We start from the raw sequence: 13,461 nt of genomic DNA on the forward strand, positions 1-13,461 counted from the left end.
TCAGTCCTCTATTTTACACTGCTGGTATTTTCCAGACAAGTTTGTCACTCTTTTATTTTTCTGTTTGCCATGCGGAGACTTAACATTTTTAAATGTAGTTAAATCCTTCAAATTTTTAAAACTCAATTGCCTCTGGATCTTGAGTCCAGAAGATGACACACAAAACCTTTCTCATCCTGAAATTCCAAAAAGTTATTACATATTTTCTTCTAGTACTACTAGGATTTCATTTTTATTCTTAACATTTTTGATATAGTTGGGATTTATTTTAGTATGAAGAATGAGGAAGGGATCCAACCACTATTTTCCCAAATGCCTAGTTAGTTTTTACAACTGAGTAACCCCTAGAATAGGTTTTTCTTCTTTTAAAATTATATTAAAATGTTTTATTAACACACTAATACAATGTGGTATTTTGATACAGGTATAACTTGTGGAATGATCAAATCAGGCTAATGAGCAGATCTATCACCTCAAATACTTAGAGTTTACTTGTGGTAAAAAAATAAAGTCCTCTCTTTTAGTTATTTTGAGAGAATGGATAATTTTAAAGATATTTCTAATATTTATTTTTTAGTTGTCAATGGACACAGTACCTTTATTTTATTTATTTATTTTGATGTGGTGCTGAGGATCAAACCCAGGGTCACATATGTGCTAGACAAGTGCTCTGCCACTGAGCCACAAGCCCAGTCTGGAGTGGATCATTTATAAGATGACTTGAGACTTCTTCATGGCCCCAGTGGCTGCAGGAAGCCAGCATGGGGAGCCATCAGGCCTAGGGGGACTAGCATCCCATTGTCTTTTTGTAGAGGATTTCTGGGCAGTTAACTTGGGGCAGGTTGAAGCACAGTGACTCTGAGTTGATTAACTCTGAGTTGATCTAGGGTTAACCTAGATCAACAGGACTGCTGGAACTGATACTGTTCAGAACTCTGCAGGATTGCTCTTCCCAAGTTACACTGTAGGGTTACGTCCTCCGTTCCTTCTATGGAGCTACAAAAAGAGCCTATGGAACCATTGGCTGGCTGCAACACCTGAAGAGCTACTTAGAGGGCATTGTTTAACTCAGTAGTTCTTAAAGTCTTGAAAATAAATGTCTTACTTATTTTCAAAGTATATCACAATCAAATTTTACAGCTAAGGTACCAAACAGAAGACGAGCTATTGGTCATTTATGAATTAGAAGGAGCACGGCAGAAAAAAAAAATGTTTGCATCATTATAACATATTAAAAAATACGGCCTGGGGAGTGGGGAGTGGGTTCTTTGCAATGCATCATGTTTGAAAGAGTCCCGTCAGAGGATGTCACCAATCAGATGGGATTACTGATACGATGCAGGATGGCCAGTTGAATTTGAATTTCAGATGAAAAAGAATACCGTTTCAGCATAAGTAGGTCATATAATAAATATTGTATGGGGCATACTTATACTAAAGTGTTATTCATTTTATAAATCTGAAATTCAAATTCAACTGGGTATCCAGAATTTTTGTTTGTGAATGCTAGTAACTCCACCTCTGGGAACATTTGGCAGTGTCCAGAGACAGTTTTGTCTGTCACAACTTGAGAAGGGTTTGCTGTTGCCTTCTAGTGGGTAGAGACCACCAACAAACTCTAAGGTTCATAGGACAGCCCCCAAATAAAAAATTATATATCTCAAGATGTCAATAGTGTTGAGGTTGAGATATCCTAGTTTAACATAATTCTCGAAGTCTCCAATTAAGAGACTTTGAGAAAGTCTCTTGCACTCTCTGAGAAAGTCTCTCTTATACCCTGTAGAAATTTGAAGAAACCCTACAATTCCTGTAGGGGGCTTTTTTGGAAAATTTTTTCTTATTAATGATTTTGAGAATAAAACAAAGTAACTGATTTTTATTTCCCTCTTCACTTTGTCAGGAAACTCAGATACGTTAAAGGCCCAAGCATAAAGTCTGTGTAGGATTTTACATGCTGTATATATATTTATTTTTTCCCTTTTGGTCTTGACATTCTAGCCTGATTTTCTTGTTCCTAATTATCCTTCTTTATTCATTTTTCATCATTTCCTGTACATCACTGCCCTACTCCTGTAGGGGAGACACATATACACACAGATAGATTCATGGAAGCATTTGAAGGTGTATTTATCATACACTTGACCTGGCCTTACTGTGTCCTTGGGAGCCAGGTAGAAAAACAGGGACCCACAGTCTCTTTCCAGACAACCTGCAGACCTCAGAAAATGGCCTTTGCCTTCAGGGTTTCTTTTACTTTCAGGTCCAAGCCTGAGAGCCCTTCAGGTGGTTGACCCTTGTAAACCAGAGCGGCCATGAGGCTGGCCTTTGGGCACTGGGAGAGTGGACATTAGCTTCCTCCAGTTTGATCTTGGGAGGCCACGCAAGTGCTGCCTACTGCTCAGAAAGTGAGGGTCACTCTGCAGAGGCCACACAGGCAGGACTGCGTGAGGCACTGTGGCAGCCCACGCAGATGCACACAGGGAAGGCGCGAGATTGCATCTTCCCCCAGACCAGCGAGATTCTATAAACATAATCAAAATGTAATAGAAACTTTTTGGAAATGCTGTTATGAGGAGAAAGCATCAATCTTGATGGAACTCCGCTCAACAGGCTTTGCGGAGCTAATCAATCATGGTCAGGACTCGGCCTCCCCATCTGTCTGCGCCGGGGACCGAGCAGAGCTTGCTCACTCCCAGGCTGGGGCTGTGTCCCCTCACCAGGCAATCCATCATGCTGCAGGGGGATGGCGGGTGGGGAATAATAGCACGCTAATAAACTAGGGGCTTTTTTCATTCCCAACTAATTTTTAGTAAATGAGCCCAATCCAGACAGAGCAGGAAAAAGTGCCGGAGGAGATGGTGCTTCCGAGATGCGCCTCGCTGACTGGGGACAATGGCTCCAGGCCCTAGGAAGCAGAGAGCCAGCCTGTGTTCCTCACGCACCCAGGGATGGTTCTCTCAGTGTTCAGTGGAGGCAGAGCTGGCCTGTGGAAGCCCAGGGAAGAAGGAGTTCTGAGAAACTTCCGGAGTGCTGGCATGACTTCCAGGGCTGGCTGAGTGCTGATGCCAAGCAATGGCATGATCCCTGCGTCTGATTTGGAACTTGGGGTGAACGTGGCTTATGAGGAAGCTAGAAGGCCAAGTCAGATCCAACAATGGACTGCGGGTCGGTAACAGGAAATGAACCCAGTGGTCAGAAGCCAAGGAGACGGATGAGACATAGAAGGCAGGAAGGCCTTGGGACAGAGACTGAATAATCCAAGTGGCACGGACCCATTTCCATCCGGAAGTATCTGCCATGGGGAGAACCTTCAGGTTATGGGGCAGGATGGGACCTGGAACAGGATATTCTTAGGGAGGCCTATAATTAGGGGGACTCCATCTGCTTTAACTCACCTTTCTTACCTCCAGCACTATGCTTAGTGCACAGTTCAGGCTCGGCACTCATAAATATTTGTGAAATAAAATACATGAATGAGAAAGGTCCCTGAGAATAGATTTCGAAGATCTGGTCTCATAAATTTCTTAAGTTCTCCAAATTCAGGTTCCTATCCTGAAATACATCACAGACTTAGGGTCTACCCAGGACCCGGTCTTGGACGCGAACAGAGAGGGACAGATTTGGAGAAGGTGAACTGATTTGTAGTCTATTGCTGTGTGACAAATTACCCCCCAAACTGACTGGCTGGGAATGACCATAAATGTCTATTATTTCTCCTAGTTGTTGTTCCCTGGGGTTTCAGGAGCTGTTTTCTGTCGGTTCTCAGGCCTGGTGAGTCTTTCTGGAGCTGTGCTCATCTCCTTTACTCCAGGACTTTAGAGATGGCTGAAACTTGGGTGACTTTGTTCGCATCAAGAGGAGGGGTCTATTTCCCCTCTCCTTGAATCTGGGCTGACCTGTGACTGTTGAACAAGTAGAACAGGAAGAAACGATGCCACGCTAATTCTGGGCCTAGTTTTTAAAAGGACTGGAAGCTCCCATCCTCCTGAAGTCTGAGCTGCCACGTCAGAAGCCTGACCACACTGCTGGACACACCAGACAGGCCCAGCGTCCACATGAGGAGGGGGAGGAGTAGGTTTGCAGTTCCTGCTGAGATCTACGAGTATGAGCAATGCCAGGTTGGACCCTCCAGCCCTGCCCATCCCAGCTGATGGCTGGGTACCCAGTGAGCCTAGTCAGTGCAACAGAATAGAAAAAGCCCTGGGTGAACTCTGCCACAGAATCACGAGACCCAATAAAATGACTGCTGTTTCAAGTCACTAAGTATTGGGGTAGTTTGTTTTGCACCCAGTGTTAATTGGAACATCCAGACTCCAAGGCAAGATGGTAGATTGTATCTGGTCCAATGACATATTCTGCTGCTGGAATCATTTCCTTGATTGGTTTTTCCCCAAACATCATTCAGTCTTTTGCTTGTCTACATGCCTAAAGGGGCAGGGCAGTCATAACCTCTGGTAGCATTCCTTTTCCTACTGAGTTGATTGTGAGTCTCTGCTCTTCTTCCTTCTCTCCCTCTATCCTCCCTTACCCTAGTAACTCTCTTTTCTTTCTTTCCTTTCTGAATACTGGGGAGAAATTCCAAGAATGGTTCCCAGAGGAGGTGATGCTGAGCTGGGTCTTGAGATTGTAGGATTTGAACAGGTCCCCAGGGAAGAGCTCATTCTAGGCGGTGCGAGGGCACAGGCAGGGTTGGTGTTGAGCATATTGCAGGGAGGGTGGGATGGTGGGGCTTGAAGTGGTTGGAGAGGGAGTTGAGGACGTATCAAGACAGGCCTTGCTGCCAATCAGGAATTCAGGCTTTACCGCCAGGCTGAGCTGAGAGCCATTTCCCTTTCCCTCTGAATGCTGTGGGGTGTTCAGTATGGCGGCAGCAGATCAGTTAAGAGGTTGATCCGTGAAAGATGGTTGCGGCTTATGTGGGGTGGAGGTGGTGAATTGGCAGGGCAGCAGGTGGGCTGGAAAGTATAGTATGTGTTTGCCTTGTTGCCTGAGAATGTGTAATTCAGCTGTAAAGGACAAAAAAACCCCGAAAAGGGTGAATGAACCTCCTAGGAAGTATTTGGCATAGAAGTGTTTGGCACATAAACTGGCAGCTTACCAGGCAGGCAAAACTTGGAGGATGTGTTACATATACACAGTAAGGAAGCTTGGGAGACACGGGCAGAATTCACGAGACTTGTTTCACATATAGATAGCAAGAATTTTAGCAACTTGCTAATCATAGATGGAATGACTTACATGATGAAACAAGAGTGTTATAAACAGAAAGGGGTAGCAAGGCCCAGTCATTTGGCATCAATTCTGGCCTGACAGCTAGGTCATCCCTAATGGGCCAACCACTGGTGTCACCAACCCTGGGCTCAATCTGGTCCCATACATCTTCCATCTGAAAAACACAGATACAGTGGCTATATGGCAGGCCAGTGGCCAAGCAATACCTGCAGCCAGACGTGTGTACTTGCTTGTGTCTCTCAACGGAGTGTGTGATGGGCCCAGGCCCCTCTCATCTGTTGGGTCCTATGTTGGCTTGTTTTCTTTCTTTCTTTTTTTTTTTTTAATTTTTATTTTTACAGACTGCATTTTGATTCATTGTACACAAATGGGGTACAACTTTTCATTTCTATGGTTTTACACAATGTAGATTCACATCATTCATGTAATCATACATATACATGGGGTAACACTGTCTGTCTCAGTCTACTATCTTTCCTTCCCCCACCCCATTTTCCTCTCCACCATCCAAAGTTCCTCTATTCTTCTCCTACCCACCCTGCCACTTACCCTACCCCGTTGTGTATCATCATCCACATATCAGAGAAACATTTGGCCTTTGGTTTTTTTGGGCTTGGCCTATTTCACTTAGCATGATATTCTCCAACTTATGCAAATGCCATAATTTTATTCTTCTTTATGGCTGAGTAATATTCCATTGTATATATATGCCACAGTTTCTTCATCCACTCATCAATTGAAGGACATCTCGATTGGTTCCACAATCCAGCTATTGTGAATTGAGCAGCTATGAACATTGACGTGGCTGCATCACTGTAGTATGCTGATTTTATGTCCTTTGGGTATAAACCCAGGAGTGGGACAGCTGGGTCAAATGGTGGGTCCATTCCAAGTTTTTTGAGGAATCTCCATACTGTTTTCCAGAGTGGCTGTACCAATTTGCAATTCCACCAGCAAGGTATGGGTGTGCCTTTTTTCCCACATCCACGCCAACACTTATTATTGCTTATGTTCTTGATAATATGTTGTCTTGTTTTCTGTTGCCAATAACTCAACACCACAAAATGAACAAGTTTTAAAGAAAAGAGATTTATTTAGCTCACCATCTGGAAACTTGAGGGCCTGTATCTGGTGGTGACCTTCTTGCTAGCAGAGTCCCAACGTGACACAGAGCATCCCATGACAAGGGACAGGAAGAGCACACGCATGTCTCCTCTGGTCTCCCTCTCTTCCTATGAAACCACCACCCCGATGAACTTATCTAATCCTAATTGCCCCCAAAGATCCTGCTTCTAAACATCACAGTCAGATTAAGTGTCTGTCCTCTCAATACCTCACAGTGGGATTCAATTTCAACACGTGAACCCGTGGAGGACATCCTCAAACCACATCCGAACCATAGCTGGTCACCCTGTTGCTCAAACCTCAGCTGTGGTCCTCCTGACCACACATCAGCAGGGAGGGCTGATTGTGCCAGGGGGAGAGGGAGAGAGAGAGAGAGAGAGAGAGAGAGAGAGAGAGAGAGAGAGAGAGAGACAGTGTGTGTGAGAGAGAGAGTTATGAACATTGCATAATGGCTTTCTCCAGGGTCCTAGGGATCTCAGGGCTATTTGGTTCTTCCACTCACTCACACCCCCATCCTAAATGTGCCAACCAACTTCAGTGGGGCTTTGATCAATGTCTGCCCTTTCCCAATCCCCCACTCTCCCTCTGCCTCTGGTAGCCACCTTTCTACTCTCTGTTATCCTGAGATACACTTTTTTAGCTTCCACATAAGTGAAATCATATGTTTGTCTTTCTGTGCCTGGTTTATCTTCTTCAGTGACACAGATTTCCAGGCCTGGCACAGAGTAGATGCTCAACAAACAGTTAACTGTGTGGGGCAGTGGGGAAATGGTTAGGGAGGTGAGTCTAGAGTCAGAGTGCTGGTCCCCCAACTCCAGCCTCACTAGTCCCCAGCTTCGGCGAACTACTGAATCTTTCTTCTCTTTCTTCGTTCTGTAAAAATGAAAGACAAAATAGTAACTCTTTCTTAGGGTTATAGTGAGTATTAATCTAATAGTGTACCCCACACACCTAGAATAATGACTGTACCTAACAATGACTCGGTAGGGCCAGCTTTTATTGTTTTATTTATTTATTTTTTAATAACATTTATCCGTACCTTGCATTCTATTATATGTGTTTTATGTCCCATCTCCTTGATAACAAAGCCAGTTCCAGGTGGGCAGGGACTGTATCTCCTGAGACATGGGAGGTATTTGAAAAAGGATGGAATTCGGCAGATTCTGTGCTGGGTCCCTGTGGCCCTCTGGACCTGCGGGGATGGGGAAGGCAGCCCTTGGGCAGGGACAAGATGGGGTATCAAGGGTCTTCCTCTCTGCTTGGCAAGTACATATTTGAGGTGCTTGGGAGGGCACTTGGCAGGGGTGGGGTGTAAAGAAGGGATCCTCAGGGGTCCCAATCCTAGCACGGTGGGCCCGTGACATCCTGAAACAAGTCCTAGGTCAGTGCATGCTGGCCAGGCCCTCCCTAGCTTGGGTCTGCTTCACTCCTGCTTAGACCACCTTTGCAGCTTCCTGCCTGTAGCCTGCCCTCTGCTGTCCACCCTCCCACCTCGAGGCTGAAACACAGATCCCAGCTAGGGGCCTAGAGGTAGAGGAGGGGTTTCCTTGGAGACAGTTAACAGCACGAGATAGGAAGAGAGTAACATGCTTCATATTATTTTTTGTCACCTAAAAACCAATTCCCAAAGGTTTTATGCTCATGGGTCATTTAAGTGCCCATTTTCCTTGACTGGGTTTGGCTGGGACAGGCTGGACTCCAGGATTCCAGTGGGGCTCCAATCTATTCTGTGTCTTCATTTGGGGCTTCAGGCTGAAGTCAGCTCACTTCAGGCTTTTGTCCACTTCATGTCCTCACTGGTCAAAGCAAGTCACATGGCCAAGCCCAACAGCAATGGGAGTATTATTTGGCCTTAATAAGGAAGGAGATTCTGACCCAGGTTACAAGAAGGATGAACCTTAAGGACTTTGTGTTGAGCGAAATAAGCGAGTCACAAGACACCTTCTGTGAATTCCTGGAGCTGTTAAATTCATGGAGACAGAACATGGAGTGGTGGTCCCCAGGGCTGCGGGAGGAAGGGGTGAGGCGTGACCACTGAGTATAGGGTTTCTGTTCTGCAAGATGAGAAGAGTTCCTGAGATGCAGTATAAAATGGGAATGGACTGCATGCTACTGGAGGGTACACTTAAAAATGGGTAAGAGTAACATTTTTTCTTTTTGCTTAAAGAAGCTTAAATGAAAAGAGAAAATTCCATTTAAACACCAAATGGTTTCAAGTAAGTTCAAAGATAAAGTCACATATTATCCAACATCCCAGCACACAGGATAAACACTGTTAATTCCTTCAACACCCTGCCAGAAATTTCACTATAGATGAAAATCCAAATGAGACCAGGTGTCAGTTTTCTTTCTTTTTTTTTTTTAATTTTACCTTTACAGACTGCATTTTGATTCATTGTACACAAATTGGGTATGACTTTCCATTTCTATGGTTGTACAAGATGTAGATTCATACCATTCGTGTAATCATACATGTACATAGGGTAATGATGTCTGTCTCATTCCACCATCTTTCCTTCCCCTTCCCCCTCCCCCCTTATTTCCTTCTACACAATCCAAAGTTCATCCATTCTTCTCTAATCCCCCTCGCCCCCTTTATTATCATCATCCACTTATCAGGGAAAACATTTGGCCTTTGGTTTTTTGGGATCGGCTTATTTCACTTAGCATGATATTCTCCTACTCCATCCCTTGTTAGTTTTCTTTAGCAGAAAGAATACTGCTATACCTGCTGTTCTGTGACTGACATTTTCTTAAAAGCAAAATTGCCATGGTGATGTGTTTTGGAGTCAACACTTTGAGCTCCTGTCCTTTTAAATGGCTAGATAGTGTTCCGTGTTTTATGGATTCTAATTGTATCCGTTCTTAGTGCAGGTAACAAAGCACATCAAAACTCAGTGGCCTAGGAGGACAACCACTCATTCCTGCTTATGAGCATCATCATGACAGTGTTTCCCTGGGGCCAGCTCTCAGGAGCAGGAGGTTAAGGAAGCAGCAGAAACAATTTAAGTAAAGATGTGATGTCAGCTTGGCTTGGTTCTGAGGAAAGCCCTGGAGCCAAAATTGTACCCCAGCATTTGTCTCCCCACAAAGCCCTTCATACGCCCCTCCCTGGTTAATCCACCACTGGCTACAAGCCCACAAATCTGGTTAGCCAATTGCAATTCTCCAGAGAAGGCGATGCTATTAGCAAGTGGTGTTACAGCAGCCTGGTGAAAGAGAAGATGGTAATTTTCTAGTATGCGTGTTTTACCACGATTAAAAAAAATCAGTGGGGTGTGGAAGTCCACTCCCCCTGAAAGGGGAGACCCTGAAAAGTTACAGGGCATAGGGTGTGGATGTCTAATCCTGATATGGTGGTGTCAGAAGTGGGACCCATAATCCAGTCTGGCCCACGCTGAGATTTGCGCAGTGGGAACTTTCTCTGGCAATCACAGTGTGCAAGTTGGTTCTCAGAGAAGAGGCAACAGTCCAGGTGAGAGGAGCTGCCCTGCGCCTGGCCAGATGCTGTGTGTGTGGAGGAGATTGGGATAAAAGGTGGAGTAACAGCCTTGACAGTTGAGGATTTGCTGTATCTGAAATACGGTGCCTGAGGCATTAATTTGTCGTCCCCTTTAAGCTTTCAGCAACCTGGTGACATAGGTCTACCATGAACCCATTTTACAGATGAGGAAAGAGAGGTGTGAGAGAGGAGTTCCTCACTTAGGGTCACACAGCTGGTAAGGACCAGAACTGGCCTTCAGATCCCGCTCTGTCTGCCTCCAGGGCTCTCCCACCTTGGGTGAGGAAGGCAGACATGAGTCTGATCTGACCTCTGAGTTTAGGGACAACTGAGTCCTGCAATTTTGAGGTCAACAGGAGACAAGGATGTAGGAGAGAAAGGTGATAGAAGACCGTAAGAAAAAGAAAAACTCCCAGCTCTAAAACAGCAGTGTTCTCCTCCAGCCTTGCTTTTCTCCCCTGGTTTACCTGTAACTTCCTCCAACTTCTGCTGGGGACAGAAAGAAGGGGAGGATGGGAATCCTCCAGGGGCTGAGGCTGCTGTTCAGCTCACAGTGTAGCCTGACAAATCAAGTGGGTAAAACCCATTAATTAGCAGTTTTGGAAACAGTTGCAAAGTTAATTATTCCGTTTTCTGATGAAAGAAAGCTAATTTTTGGCATTTACTCTGACAGTGACATGAACTAACATTTTTCGAGTTGACATCGCTCAAGATAAATGACGCTCTGAGGCATTTGTGCAAACATCCTGACCCACAGCTTGCTGCTGAAGACTGTCTGCCATGGGTGCCTTCGCCACAGTGTTTTGCCTAGCGAGTTTTGGGGGTGGGTGAGCCAAGGAAGGGGCATCTGTGGGGGGAGGGTAACGATGAAGAGAGAGCAGTTTGTATCCAGAGAAGACGCAATGCCAGAGTGAACACTTCATGTTCAACAGATCTTGCCATAACTGGGAGAGCAAGTGAGGAGATTGACACCCCTGTCTGTCTGTCTGTCTGAGGTGAGGTGCATACACAGAGGGGGGACACAGTTTTCCCAAATAGTTGCTTCCAAATTTAGATCCCAGACTTTCTATCCAACTGTCTCCTTGACACCTTGCAGGCATCTCAAACCTGCATGGTGTATTAGTCAGCTTTTTGTTGCTGTGACCAAAATATCTGACAAGAATAAGTTAGAGGAGGAAAAGTTTATTTCAGAGGTTTAGTTCACAGTTGGTGACTCCCTTGCTCTGGGCCTGAGGTGAGGCAGAACATCATGGCGGAAGGGTGTGGTGGAGGAGAGCTGCTCAGTTCATGTGGCCAGGAAGCAGAGAGAGCAAGGGGGAAGGGACTGTGGGGGAGGTGCACCCTTCCAGGGCACACCCCCTGCGACCCACCTTCTCAGCCATGTCCCACCTGCCTACGGTTACCACCCTCTTACTCCATTAAAACTAGGATGAACCAATTAGGGTACAGCTCTCATAATCTAATTATTTCACCTCTGAAAATTCCTGCATTAACACAGGAATTTGGGGGGACACCTTGTGTCCAAAACAGAACAGCTGGCATGACCCTAAGGACCCCAGTGTCCCGCCATTTTTTGCCTTCCCTGAGTGTCCCTATTCAAGAACACAACACCCTTGTCCATCCAAATGCTCAAGCCAGAACCACATTCATCATCTCTGAAACTTCCCTCCCTGTCACTCATTCCCAACATCCTGCGTGTGTCTCAGCAAGACCTGCCAAGGCTACCTCTGAAACACCTATTTGCAGTCTCCTTTTACTAGCTAATACCACTACCCTAGTCTTAACTGCCAGCATTTCTTCCAGCTCTGCTCTCCTGGGGAAGGACAGTGAGGGCCGGGCACCAAAGTTTACGTTTTCTTGGGGCTACATTGAAAAAATAAAAGAGAACAAAAGTAGGTGACTTTAATGTTAAGTAATCTCTTTTATTTAACTCACTACATTCAAACTATTCTCATTTTAACATCATCAGTATAAACCAGTATTGAGATACCTTATGTTTGTCTTGTTATTTATTGATTTATTTTTTGTCTTCAGTCTTCAAAATCTCACGTGTACTTTTACACTTACAGCAGAGTTCAGGGTGGGTGCTCAATTTTCATCAGAAACACTGGGCTTGTATTTAGATTTTATATAATTGACAGTTGGAAAAGTAGATGCACATACCTAAGTTGTTCCAAACAGACAGACATAAATGTTTTTAAATAGCTGAAAAAAGTCATATTTGATTTTAAATTTAAGTATTGTAAAGAAAATAAAATACTCAGTTTCTTGGTCACACTGGTCACACTTCAAGGGCTTACCAGAGGCTAGCAGAAGCTGTTAGTGCAGTTCACAGCCCTCTCCTAGTCTTGCCTCTGTTCAAACCATTCTCCATGAGCAGCCAGAGAGACACCTTTTTTTGCGGTGCTGGGGATTGAACCCAGGGCCTTGTGCCTGCGAGGCAAGCCCTCTACCAGCTGAGCCCTATCCCCAGCCCTGAGATATCTTAAATGTGTAAATTGAACCATGTCACTTCCCACCAGACCTAGGGTAAACATAGAAACTCCTTCCTACTCTCAGCTAGGCCTGATGGGGCTCCTGCCTACCTCAGTCACCCCCTCAGTTCCCTGTCCCCTCTTTTTAGTACATTCAGAGATGCTGGATTTTGAAAGTTCTTCAGAGTATCACACTGCCATTGCCGCAGTGAAAACTGTAAAGGAGGGAGTGGACCAGCTCTCCAGGAGCCCTGCAGGCCAGGAGCTCCTGAAGGCCAAGGGGCTCCAAGTGGGAGGGCGAGGGGGTGTGGGTTCCAGGTACGGGGAGGCGGGGCAGGGAAGCAGGCTCAGCTTAACCCTTTGTGGCTGCCTCTCTCCATGCCTGTAGAACTGAGCTGGAATCCTGTGCTCTGGCCAGCATCCTCCTAACACAGGCAAATTAATTGGAAACAGATGTCAAGCTGCGGGAGTTAAATACAGACATCTCACCAAATGTCAGCCCTTCCCCGGGGCCACGGTGGAGTCCTCGCTTCTCATCCTCACCAGGGCATTGGGAACAAGGCTCTTCACATGGGCTCTTCACATGCTGGTGGCGTGTTGAGCCCCAGGAGGGTTTTGGCCCTTCACAAAAACTCAAGGCAAATTGCGAATCTGAAAATCAGGAAGGACCAGGTGAATTTATTCTGTCAGATGCATGCAAACGGAAGGTGCCCCAGAGCAGCACCAACGCATAGTGACCATGGACTCGCAGATTCTAAGAACTTGCAAGGATGGTCTCATTTGCCCACTTCAAAGAGGGTAAAACTGAGGCCAAGAACATGGAAGGGTCTCGTCCAATGCCATTCAGCCCAGAGTATGGAAGGGACTTGAGACCCAAAGTCAGAGGCTATTTTCCAAAGTACAAATCTGATCCTATTTCCCTTCAAGTCTCCCTACAGACTGGAGAATAAACCCCAACTCTTAGGCAGGGTCACGAGGTCCTTGACTCTCTCCCCTTTATCTCAGCCTCTTCCCCCGACTCTCCCACGTGAAAGGCTTCCTTGTATTCCTGAACATATCACTCTGATGCTTTTGCCTGTGATATTTCCTGTCTCCCCAACTGTCTGGTAAGCTCCTATTCATCCTTTA

The sequence above is a fragment of the Sciurus carolinensis genome, chromosome 2 (genome assembly GCF_902686445.1).
Source record: "Sciurus carolinensis chromosome 2, mSciCar1.2, whole genome shotgun sequence".
NCBI classification, from domain to species: domain Eukaryota; kingdom Metazoa; phylum Chordata; class Mammalia; order Rodentia; family Sciuridae; genus Sciurus; species Sciurus carolinensis.